Genomic DNA, 12,563 nt, shown 5'->3' with positions numbered 1-12,563 from the left:
GGTAAGAGTAGAATGATATAAAGTACAGACACTTGGTATATGTCACTTCTGTGATTTTTAAATTGTTCACTTTTGGATTAAGCTTCATTTTTGTGGCTACTGCCTCATAGAGTGTATATATATATATATATATATATATATATATATATATACACACTGTGGGCGGCACGGTGGTGTAGTGGTTAGCGCTGTTGCCTCACAGCAAGAAGGTCCTGGGTTCGAGCCCAGCAGCCGGCGAGGGCCCTTCTGTGTGGAGTTTGCATGCTCTCCCCATGTCCATGTGGGTTTCCTCCAGGTGCTCCGGTTTCCCCCACAGTCCAAAGACATGCAGGTTAGGTTAATTGGTGGCTCTAAATTGACTGTAGGTGTGAATGTGATTGTGAATGATTGTGTGTCTCTATGTGTCAGCCCTGCGATGACCTGGCCACTTGTCCAGGGTGTACCCCGCCTCTCACCCATAGTCAGCTGGGATAGGCTCCAGCTTGCTTGTGACCCTGTAGGACAGGATAAGTGGCTACAGGTGATGGATGGATGGATATTTACTGTATGGAGATGGTATCAGAAAACAATTTTATTTATAAGCAGTAGCCACATGTACCCATAGGGTACCTATTTTTCTGTATTGTATACACACTCAGGTTATTACGTGGTTTCTCATCAAATAGATGCATTTTGTAGACTATTGATTGTATCTTGTACCTGGAAAATTGGAAATTGTATGTGGGTGTAAAACTTAATTAAAAGTGTTGAATTAAAAGTCTACCTATAAGGCCACATTTATATTCTTTATCAATTGGATACCATGGAAAACAAATATGCCCAGCATCCCCTTTACTAACAATGTTCTCGGTATAATTATGTCGAATTTTTCCATGGATTAATATACATTTGGAGGACAGTTTGGGGTTGATTTATTGGTGATTTGTGTGGAAAATCTGGCAACCTGCTCGAAGCATGAAACCTCTTAGAAAGACCAGAAGTCTATTGATATAGAGTATATATTTATTTGGATCCCATACTCATAGGATTGTATGAAAAGGTTAACCAACAGGTGGCGCTATATTTTGAGGTCATATGGTAGTAAAAGGAAATAATGGCATCCATGCTGTGAATAAGAATTCATACTGTATAATATGTCAATTAATGCTCAATATTATAAAGTAAATGGTAAAATATTTTAGTAATAATATCAATCATTATTTTATTTCTTTTAATAAATATGCTCATGGGCGGCACGGTGGTGTAGTGGTTAGCACTGTCGCCTCACAGCAAGAAGGTCCGGGTTCGAGTCCCGTGGCCGGTGAGGGCCTTTCTGTGCGGAGTTTGCATGTTGTCCGCGTGGGTTTCCTCTGGGTGCTCCGGTTTCCCCCACAGTCCAAAGACATGCAGATTAGGTTAACTGGTGACTCTAAATTGACCGTAGGTGTGAATGTGAGTGTGAATGGTTGTCTGTGTCTATGTGTCAGCCCTGTGATGACCTGGCGACTTGTCCAGGGTGTACCCCGCCTTTCGCCCGTAGTCAGCTGGGATAGGCTCCAGCTTGCCTGCGACCCTGTAGAACAGGATAAAGCGGCTAGAGATAATGAGATGAGAAATATGCTCATACAGTATAACTCAACCTGGTAGCATATTTATTTATTTTTTTATCAAACATCATGTTTAGTTTTTTTTTCCACTTAATGAACCCCAAGAAGACTAATAAAGCATCCAGATATAAAATGTACATTCCTTTTTTCCTTTCCCCACCTCTCTGGTTTTGAAGTGTTTAGCAGTAACTGACCTGCTCCAGGCTACTTTAAAACAAGCTGTGGTATGAGGCTTGAACTAAGAGCACTTCAAAGCATGTCACACCTCCCACCCAGGTCCCAGAACAAACGTGTCTTATAATTTCACACTTTTATTAGCCAATACTGGCCATAAAATGATAACATGGAAGTGGATCCACCCTATAACACTTAACGCTTGGTTGGCTAAGTTGTTAGATGGTGGCACATAATGTGGGTGGCAAGATATTTTAAGCTATATCAAAGACCTGCACGAAAGATTGCTGAGCTGCCCGAGGATCTCGGTTGGTATCAGTCGAGTCAGAAGAATCAACTTACAAATTCATCGCAGGATTTGGTATGAAAACTTACGAAGACCAAGGTTTGGGTTAGGGATTGGGATAACATTCATAACCGTGTCTTACAGCTATAAAATGGAATGAAATTCAATTACATCTTGAATTTCTAGATCCAGTGTCGTATTTCAAATAGAAATTTGCGACTGAAAAGTAAAATAATATAATGTTAAAATAACAAGATCATTTGAACGAGTTGCAATATGTCAACCCAATGGGGGGCATGAGGATAAATTTTAAATTGATAATCCAAAAATTCATTGGAACCAAAGAAGCAAGCAAGACAACTTCTCCCAATATCTCTGCTGAGAGAGAGAGAGAGAGAGAGAGAGAGATGGGTTCTACCCCATGCTACTTCAAAGCGTATCTTGTTCCTTTGATGTTCAACAAACTCCAAAGACCAAGGTACACTTAAATACTTGAATTTACACATAGATAACTTAATAGCCAAGCTAGAGCTTGTCTTTGGCCTTAAAATTGTGTAAATGATACTTAAATTCACTTTAATTAGGCAAACGATCATTCCTGCCATTCTATATCATGGTGAACTTTTTTTTTTTTTGCAGTATGCCTTTATGAAAAAAATCTGTCGGCTTTTATTTCTAATTGTAGATGCTTTTTCGACAGTGCACAACTGTAAAACATTTAGATGTTCTCATTAAAGTCCCAAAATTACACTACAGTACATAAGGTATAAAGGAATGGCTTCTACACCCTAGGTAGTCCAATAAATCTTAACCCACACACCAGTGTCTGTCTCAGTTCAGTGAGCTGGCTATGAGGAAAATGTGTTCCTAATCCATGCACATGCACCTGTTGACCATTTCATGGCCATGGTGTGAAGGAAAGGGCATTGCAGTGCAGCCCTTTTTTTTTCCTGATGTTGACCTCTTCCCGACCCCTTTGTAGTGTCCTCGGCCATTTTCACAGGGGAACCCCAAATGTTTGAAAAGGCCGGGACAGGAGGTGAGAGAAGCCACCGAGGAGTGGCCGTAAAACGAGGTTACCGAGAGGCTAATTTGAGTCTTGTGCAGTAGAACAAATAAAATGTAACTGATGTCGTTCCAGGAAGCAATTAAAGAAATCATTGAGCAACATTTTCTTTCCCCAAGTGTAGGTGTGTGAGCGGTGGAGGCAAATTATATTGCTAGACTTCGTTTCCAAACAATAATATTATTCAGCATTATTCATATTGGTTTATTATGTTATGGCGAACCTCTGTTTGGCTGAATACACTTTTATGTATGTTCAAACCCAAATGTTCATATTGCTTGAAATGATCTCATTCTGTGAGCAGATTAAGGAAAAAAAAAAACACCGGGGTTGCTGTTGTCGGAAAATAATAAATGATTAAGGCTTATTTTCCAATAAAAGCACATCCCAGAAGGGGCTGTTTTATGCGTTTATCTAATCAGCCAATCCCTTGACAGCAGCACGATGCATAAAATCATGCAGATACAAATCAAGAGCCTCAGTTCATGTTCACTTCAATCATCAGAATGGGAAAATTACTGTGATCTCAAAGTGTGACTTTCACTGTGGCATGGGTGTTGGTTTGAGCCAGATGGACTGGTTTGAGTATTTCAGAAGCTGCTGATCTCCTGGGGTTTTCACACATAACAGTCTCTAGAGTTTACACAGAATGGTGCGAAAAACAAAAAACTCTGAGTGACTGAGCGACAGTTCTGTGGGTGGAAACAAACGCCTTGTTGATAAGAGAGCTCAGAGGAAAATGGCCAGATTGGTTCGAGCTGCCAGGAAGGATATAGTAACTCATATAATCGCTCTTTACAACCGTGGTGAGCAGAAAAGCATCTCAGCATGCAGCAGCAGAAGATCACACGGGGTTCCACTCTTAGGCCAAGTTTACATTAGACCGTATCTGTCTCGTTTTCTTCGCGGATGCACTGTCCGTTTACATTAAAACGCCTGGAAACGCCGGGAAGCAGGAATCCGCCAGGGTCCACGTATTCAATCCAGATCGTGTCTGGTCCGGTGCTGTGTAAACATTGAGAATACGCGGATACGCTGTGCTGAGCTCTAGCTGGTGTCGTCATTGGACAACGTCACTGTGACATCCACCTTCCTGATTTGCTGGCGTTGGTCATGTGACGCGACTGCTGAAAAACGGCGCGGACTTCCGCCTTGTATCACCTTTCATTAAAGAGTATAAAAGTATGAAAATACTGCAAATACTGATGCAAATACTGCCCATTGTGTAGTTATGATTGTCTTTAGGCTTGCCATCCTTCCACTTGCAAGTGGTAAGTGACGCGCATGCCCGATATGCACTGAGATCACACACACAGTGGCTCAGTCCCGAATCACTGCTCGTGTGCTTCACTCGCGCGCTCTGTGAGCTGCGCAGGGCCGGAGTGCGCACCCTCCAGAGGTCACTCGCTGTTCAGGGCGGAGTGATTTGGAGCGCAGGATGCCTGCGGAGCCGAGCGTATCCGTGTATTGGCGTTGCTGTGTGCACGCGAATTGTGTATTGGCGTTGCTGTGTGCACGCTAATCGTTTTAAAAACGTTAATCTGATGATCCGCTGATACGGTCTAATGTAAACCCCACCTTAATAGCTAAGAACAGGAATATCAGAATCAAGAACAAGTTCCTATTAAAGTGGAACCTCTATGAAACAAGTTAATTCCAGTTATCACTTCTATTATAGCAGCGATAAGCAATCTTTCTCTCACCAGCCACTCTTATTTTCTCTCTTTCTTCATGTTAATAAGACAAAAAAAGCAGTTTGTCTTATGACTGACAAACTGCAAAATATAAAACTTCCTTGAAGACTTTCCCTCGTCTGAAAACTTAGTCACATCTTTATCGTACCTCCGAATGTTGCAAAGTGTTGACACTGGTGACTCCTTCCAAACAAAGTGCTAAATAAACATCTCCTTACAGAAAACTCAGAACACCATATTAAAAATCTCACACATTTAAAAAAAAATTGTGTGCGCCATACTGTAGAAACGAACGAGAAGAAGTGGATTAATATACACATTGCATCTGGAAGTACAATCAGCTGTTGTTGGTGGTGGTGTAGAAAATTAAATCAACATATGTACATCTTCTGACCAATCAGAATAGAGAATTCACATTACTGTTGTACAGTTTTGCTTCTTTCTCACATTAATTTATTGCGAAAATCAAAACCAATAAAACAAGACTATTTCCAGCTAGATATTAGAAAATAAGTCTCATAATACAATCTATTAAACTTGCATTTATTTTAACGTTAAGCTCATAGTAAGAAATATTCGACAGATTTTATTATATTCAAGGTATTTTCATTTGCGATCTATTTACCAGATATAATTTTTGCAGTGAATTTCACCTCTGAAAATCTTCACTATTTGAGTGGCATCAGATAGGGTTAGCAATATGATGACATGATCACAGTATCACAGCAAACTGACGGAAATAGGGATACAGTAGGAGTCCATTTCTGTCTCCAAGGTACAATCTAAAACCAAAATAATGTACCTCCTAGAGCTCATGATTGGACCTCAAGGTAACTATCTCATCTCATCTCATTATCTCTAGCCGCTTTATCCTGTTCTACAGGGTCGCAGGCAAGCTGGAGCCTATCCCAGCTGACTACGGGCGAAAGGCGGGGTACACCCTGGACAAGTTGCCAGGTCATCACAGGGCTGACACATAGACACAGACAACCATTCACACTCACATTCACACCTACGGTCAATTTAGAGTCACCAGTTAACCTAACCTGCATGTCTTTGGACTGTGGGGCAAACCGGAGCACCCGGAGGAAACCCACGCAGACACGGGGAGAACATGCAAACTCCGCACAGAAAGGCCCTTGCCGGCCACGGGGCTCAAACCCGGACCTTCTTGCTGTGAGGCGACAGCGCTAACCACTACACCACCGTGCTGCCTCAAGGTAACTATGTGCATCATTTTAGGGACAAAAAGATATATGTATGTTCCCAAGCAGTATATAAAGGGCACCTTAGTGGGTACTGCCCCAGTGACAATCTGGTGTATCCCTGAAGATATGTATTTTGTGCATGTACACTTTATTTTCTGTGTACATGCACAAGTACAACATACAGACCTACCAATATTTTGGCTCCAAGTTTTTCTAGCAAGATTAGAATTCAACATATCTAGTATTTGTGTGCATATACCCTGCAATAACCTGGTGACTTGTCCAGGGTGTACCCCGCCTCTTGCCCATAGTCAGCTGGGATAGGCTCCAGCTTGCCTGTAACCCTGTACAGGATAAGCGGCTACAGATAATGGATTGATGGAGATTTTATATATAAAATAAAAATAAGCGGCAAAGTTTGTTTGTCTTGAGCTAACATTGCCATTTCTCGACGGATTTTCAACCAAATTTGGCAAATAGGTCCGGGGATCACCCGGAATTTTGCAGATATCAACAAAATTCATGTATGGGCCCCAGGGAGGTCCCTGGGGGGCACAACATCCACCCCCCCACCCTCTCCCTCAATGCCTTTCACATTACATTTATCAACATAAACTCTCGACAGATCTTCACTAAACTTGGCATGTAGCTACAGGAGATAGCCACAATTTGGCGGAACTCAGAAATTCCATATTTGGGTCCCAGAAGGTCCCCAGTGGGCCCCTGGGTGGAGAATGTTTGGATTTTTGTTTGTTTTGGGTTAAAATCACCATTTCATGATGGATCTTCACCAAATTTGACATGGAAGTCTGGGGGCAACTCAGAATTTTGCAAAACCAGAGCAATGCCCGAGTAACCTGCTAGAGTGTGTGTGTGTATATTATACACATTGATTTTTTTATTTGGACCCAAGAGAAAAACAAAGAATACAAGATCCAAATAACTTGGAAGAGGTTATTGACCGGCTGACAGATCTTAATGGCTTACACACTTATACTAATATTGTTGTTAATAAATCAATCGACTTTCAAGGATAAACAAAACATCTTCGTTTCCATATTTGCATGCTACCAATGATAGCTGAAACAGAACAATATTTTGCCAATACTTTTGCGCCCCCCTTTTGCAGTCCCCCTATCTGCAATCCTCTAACAACATTCTTATGTATATGACCTAAACTCCCAAAAACCAATACTATTAACTTGCATTCATATCCCAGCTGGAGGATGCGTTCCTGTAATGGTTGGTATTTTAGTAGCTTGGAATAATAGCAAGTGTCCATGTAGGAATCAAAGCAGCACCCCACTTCTGTAATAAGCACAGAGTTCTCTAATTTGTTTACAATCACAATATCTGGGGTTCAGCCATGTCAAAAGTTTGACCTTTTCCCTACATTAACGCTGGCAGTTACAACGGGTGTGGTGGCTGGATAATCACAGGTGCGTGCAGGTAACCCTGACGCGCTCCACCGTGGCCATGTTGCGTGCGGCCATCTTGCCACACACACACACACACACACACACACACACACACACTAGTATTATATACCTCATCCTTAGATTGGGATAAGTAATCCTGATAATACATGTTTGAGTTCAGATTTTGAGTTATTCAAGCTTTTTTATGTTGTTTCCTTTGCCTTTATTGTGTGTTGTGGGTGATTTTTGTTAGACGAGGCTAAATCGTCCAGATGGCTTACCCAGACAAAACAATAAACAAGACGGAAGGAAAGACTCACAATATCATCTTTCTAATGTTTGAAACGACTTGACTCAAAGAATATTTATTACTTCAACCCTTATGCATTGTATTTCCACCTTTCATGTTAGAACTGAAGAGTGCAAAGCCATTACATGTGCACGTGCCATGTTCTTGTCATCTTTAAAAAAATACAGTAGGAAATTTCTTCTATTGTACACATACTCTATTTTTATTATATTGTTTGTTTTTGTACATCAAGCAATGCTGAGGTTAAAGCAGCAGAATTCTGTTCTACGGTATATGATGACAATCAAGAAATTATTTTGTGGCTTAGCCGTATAAATGATAAATGCTGAATTATAGACCTTATTGATTGGATTTTTAATCAAATGTGAATTGTTTGAATAACATCTTTACCCTTTATCACATGATTGTTAATCACTTATTTTTCCAAGAGGGGTGAACCAAACTAAAATTATAAATGGAATTTTACAATTTTATTTCAGTAAGGATCTAACTAAGTTAGATGTTTGACAGTAATGTGGGTGATAAGGTGTGACCACATGAAAGAGTGAAATCAGTCCTCAACCGAATGCATAAAACAATTATCTAATGGTCTTTTCTTTCAAAGTGTGAAGGCCATTTCATTTTCATCTCATCTCATTATCTCTAGCCGCTTTATCCTTCTACAGGGTCGCAGGCAAGCTGGAGCCTATCCCAGCTGACTATGGGCGAAAGGCGGGGTACACCCTGGACAAGTCGCCAGGTCATCACAGGGCTGACACATAGACACAGACAACCATTCACACTCACATTTACGGTCAATTTAGAGTCACCAGTTAACCTAACCTGCATGTCTTTGGGGGAAACCGGAGCACCCGGAGGAAACCCACGCGGACAACATGCAAACTCCACACAGAAAGGCCCTCGCCGGCCCCGGGGCTCGAACCCAGGACCTTCTTGCTGTGAGGCGACAGCGCTAACCACTACACCACCGTGCCGCCCCATTTCATTTTCAATTTGTGAAAAACATGAAGGATGTCTCCAGGGTCTCATGTCATTTTCATATACAGTACCAGTTAAAGGTTTGGATACACCTTCCAATTCAGTGTTTTTTTCTGTATTTGTATTAATTAAAAAAGTCACTCCATGTCTTAAAGTAATGATGGATGTCGTTTCTCTTTACTTACTTGAGTGGTTCTTGATATAATATGGATTACTACAGTTGTCGAACAGGGCTATTTACTGTATTTTTATTATTTACTATTTACTGTTTGACCTCGAACACATTTAGGCGGCAAGAAATTGCACGAATTAACTTTTGATGAAGCGCCTGTTAACTGAAAAGCATTCCAGGTGACGACCTCATGAAGCTGATTAAGATAACACCAATAATGTACAAAGCGTCATCAAGGTAAATGGTGGCTACTTTGAAGAATCTAAAACATAAAATGTTTTTTTTTAAACTCTTTTTGTTTACTACATAATTCCATGTATGTTCCACATGTTATTTCATAGTTTTGATGTCTTCAGTATTGTTCTACCATGTCGAAAATAGTCAAAATACAGAAAACCCCCTACTATGAATGAGTAGGGGTGTACAAACTTTTGACTGGTACTGGACTTTTCTGACATTCGTTCAAGTAGAAAATGCACCATTATATCTATTCAAATATGTTATTAATTTCTAACCTATTATGCCACTGGTTGCTTCTTGAAGTGAGAACGTTCTCAGCAAATGTTGGTAGCACACCAGCACAAGAAGCAGGAGAATCAACGAGCCATGCTTTCTGTCGGGATTTAAATATGGTATTAGCAGAAGTGCAGGAAGAAATAGTTGCGAGTTCAAAGGCATGCGAGATTGCAGCTCGGACAGGAGCATGAAAGCTAATAAAGTTAAGTAGGCCTGCATCTGGGGGAAGGACGAGCATCCTGCTTTGAACACAGCCTGTGATCAGTCGCCTCCCTCAATTAGTGCATTGTCCACTTGTACTTTCAGCCTGGGGGTTAAACTGCTAGTGCAGGGCTTTGAAGTGCTTATCCCTTCATCTGCAGTCAGATGGAGGAAAATCTGCAGGGCAACAATGGAAGAAACACAAAACAAAACACAGCTCTTTGCCCAGAAATGAGCAAAACCATACCGAGAAACAGAAAAGAAGAGCAGGGCATGAAGGCAAGTGGAGTTAGAGTGTGAGACAATTAATTTTAAGGCTATGCCTTTGGTATGGTATATATTGGTGTTTTATGGACATTTCTAGAAATTGAAAAAGAATCAATGTCATTTCTTTTGTGCCATTTTTAACCAACTATGTCGAATAATAAACAGTTTCAGTGTATTTGAATGCGCACACACACACCACACACACACACACACACACACACACACACATATATATTCTTAATTTCCCTGAGGGAATCCGCCCAAAGGGATCAATAAAGTTTTATCTAATCTAATCTAATCTAATCTAATCTAATCTAATCTAATCTAATCTAATCTAATCTACACACAGTTTCTATGTCAATGACATGCGAACGTCCCCATGCCCATCCCTATCTCCAACTCGAAGGGCACTTGGTAGAGTGCATAACTCTGCCAAGCCACATATTTGGATTTGCATCAAAATCTAATCAATTCTTTGTTTGCACATGACGTCATAGCTAATTATGCATGAGGCTTTGAACCGGAAGTGGGCCATGTTGGAGGATATACACAAACTCACGTGGCACACATTTACTATAGAAGATATGCTTGAGAGGTTGTTATGCTCAAGAATTGCTTTTGTTTCTTTGCTATGCCGAATCTTTGTGCTGTAATTGGATGCGGGCACAACTCTATTCGAGACAAGGGGATTTATAAGTTCTTTAGAATTCCAGCAATTATAAATAATCAAGGAGAAAAACAAGAGAGTTGTCCACGGAGCGTAGACGTCAATGGCTGTCCAACATAAACAGGGCAGATCTAAGCGATGAGAAAGCAAAAATCACACGAGTCTACAGTGAACATTTTATCAATAGTAAGTACTACGAACTAGTTATTCATGAAAGATCGCAATATATAAGAAATATTGTTTCATTTAATGCAGAAACTCGCCACTGTTCAACGTGACAACGCTGTGATCATCGAGTGTGTGATCCGACAATCAAAGGCTTCTACGATTATTTCATTTTAAAAAGAGCTGTATATGATGTTTGATGACACTGATTTTATTTTGCTTTTTCTTTCCATTCGGGAAACCAGCCGATCTCTAGCCTGGCAAGCCAGACTAAATGTGAATATTTAGTCTGGTCTAGGTCGTAGACATTTCCGAAGGGCGTGGGAGGAACAACCCACTGTCTTTCAAACTGTCTCTGTGCGTATACGTAGGCCAACGCTCTGACCAATCAGCGCAACAGTGACTGTGACGTAGTCAGAGCGACAGAAAGCAGTGGGGGAGGCCTTGAAATAAATAATTTTTCAAAATGCGTATTAATTAATAAACAGGTTCTAGATATTAAGAAGTTTGGAGATAATGACCACAAGTTTGGAGTCTGTACCACATACTTAACATACACTCATTTTTTTTCAAGTGTTTTTCAAGGGTTTGCTTAAACTGTTTTTGAGCTTTTATTTTTATTTAGTGGTGTTTGGTGAAATAATTTCCCTTAAATTTAAAATAACGGGAAAATAAGAAACAATCAAAAAGTAATGTTTCAAAGCTGTTTATTAACTCTTCGTACTGCACAAACTAGTCCCATCCTTTTGGCTACGAGCGGAGCCAGCTGGTAGATCAGACTTTTGCCATAGCCAGTCGGCAAAACAGCGAAAACGTCCTTCTTGAAAAGGAATGAGCGGAGAGCCTCTTTCTGCTCATGTTTCAACGAAAACTCCAAGTCTAATTCTTCTAAAACTGATTCCAAAGCGGAGTCAAACTAGCGCTGTTCAATAGCCGTAGCCATCTTTCCTGTTGTGCTTTCTCCAGCGTCGCGCAGGTTTGTCGTCACTCCTGCAAAAGCCCGCCCAAAGAATCCAAACAAAAACCTTGCGTTGTGATTGGCGGGCACGATTTGATGCCCGGGGTGTTTTGTTGATATGGTGCGAGGCTAGACCCACTCGTAGGAAAAAATATTTTTGCCCGCTAGGCGGGTGGGTCTAGTTTACTAGGCTAGCCGATCTCTACAATTTTACAGATCCAGACTGGGCTCCGACATAAAATATGGGCCACAACAAAATCTAAGATGGTACTAAAGCGGTAGCTCGAAACGCTAGGCTTACAGAGTGCAGAAAGAAACACAAAATTATTGAAGAATCTTCCCAAACGATCACAGAGTCAATCGAACAAGATTCATGTCAATCCACTACCTCAAATACTGCAGCCTCCTCGCCCGGTGAGTGCTCTTTTATAACTAAATATGTTATATAGTGTGTTAGATACCTATCTTTTGAAGTAGTCAAAATGATTGTTTTAAAAATAGATTTGAAAAATGACTACAAGCTTCTAAACCTCACTCCTCTTTACCTTCCAGACTGTACATGGCGGCGGTCAGTGACACAAGTAGTTTTGGTCATGTAGTTGCAAACAAAGAATTGTTCCTTGGCCCATGGTTCATCTTTCCTCCAAATTTCATCCAAATCCATTCACTACTTTTTGCATTACGTTGGGAAAAGACAAAAAATGGAGGCAAAAACATAACCTTCTCCAACAATGTTGGCGGATGTAATAAATCATAGACATGTACACTGCAAAAAATTACATCTTAGCAAGTGAAAATGTCTTGAAAATAGTTGAAACGATCTAGCATTTCCTATTAGAAGAATACAAGACACCAATTCTGAGATTATTAAACCTAATTCTCGATTGCAACCAACTT

This window comes from Neoarius graeffei, chromosome 4, assembly GCF_027579695.1.
Source record: "Neoarius graeffei isolate fNeoGra1 chromosome 4, fNeoGra1.pri, whole genome shotgun sequence".
Taxonomy (NCBI): domain Eukaryota; kingdom Metazoa; phylum Chordata; class Actinopteri; order Siluriformes; family Ariidae; genus Neoarius; species Neoarius graeffei.
This window is presented reverse-complemented; position numbering follows the sequence as displayed.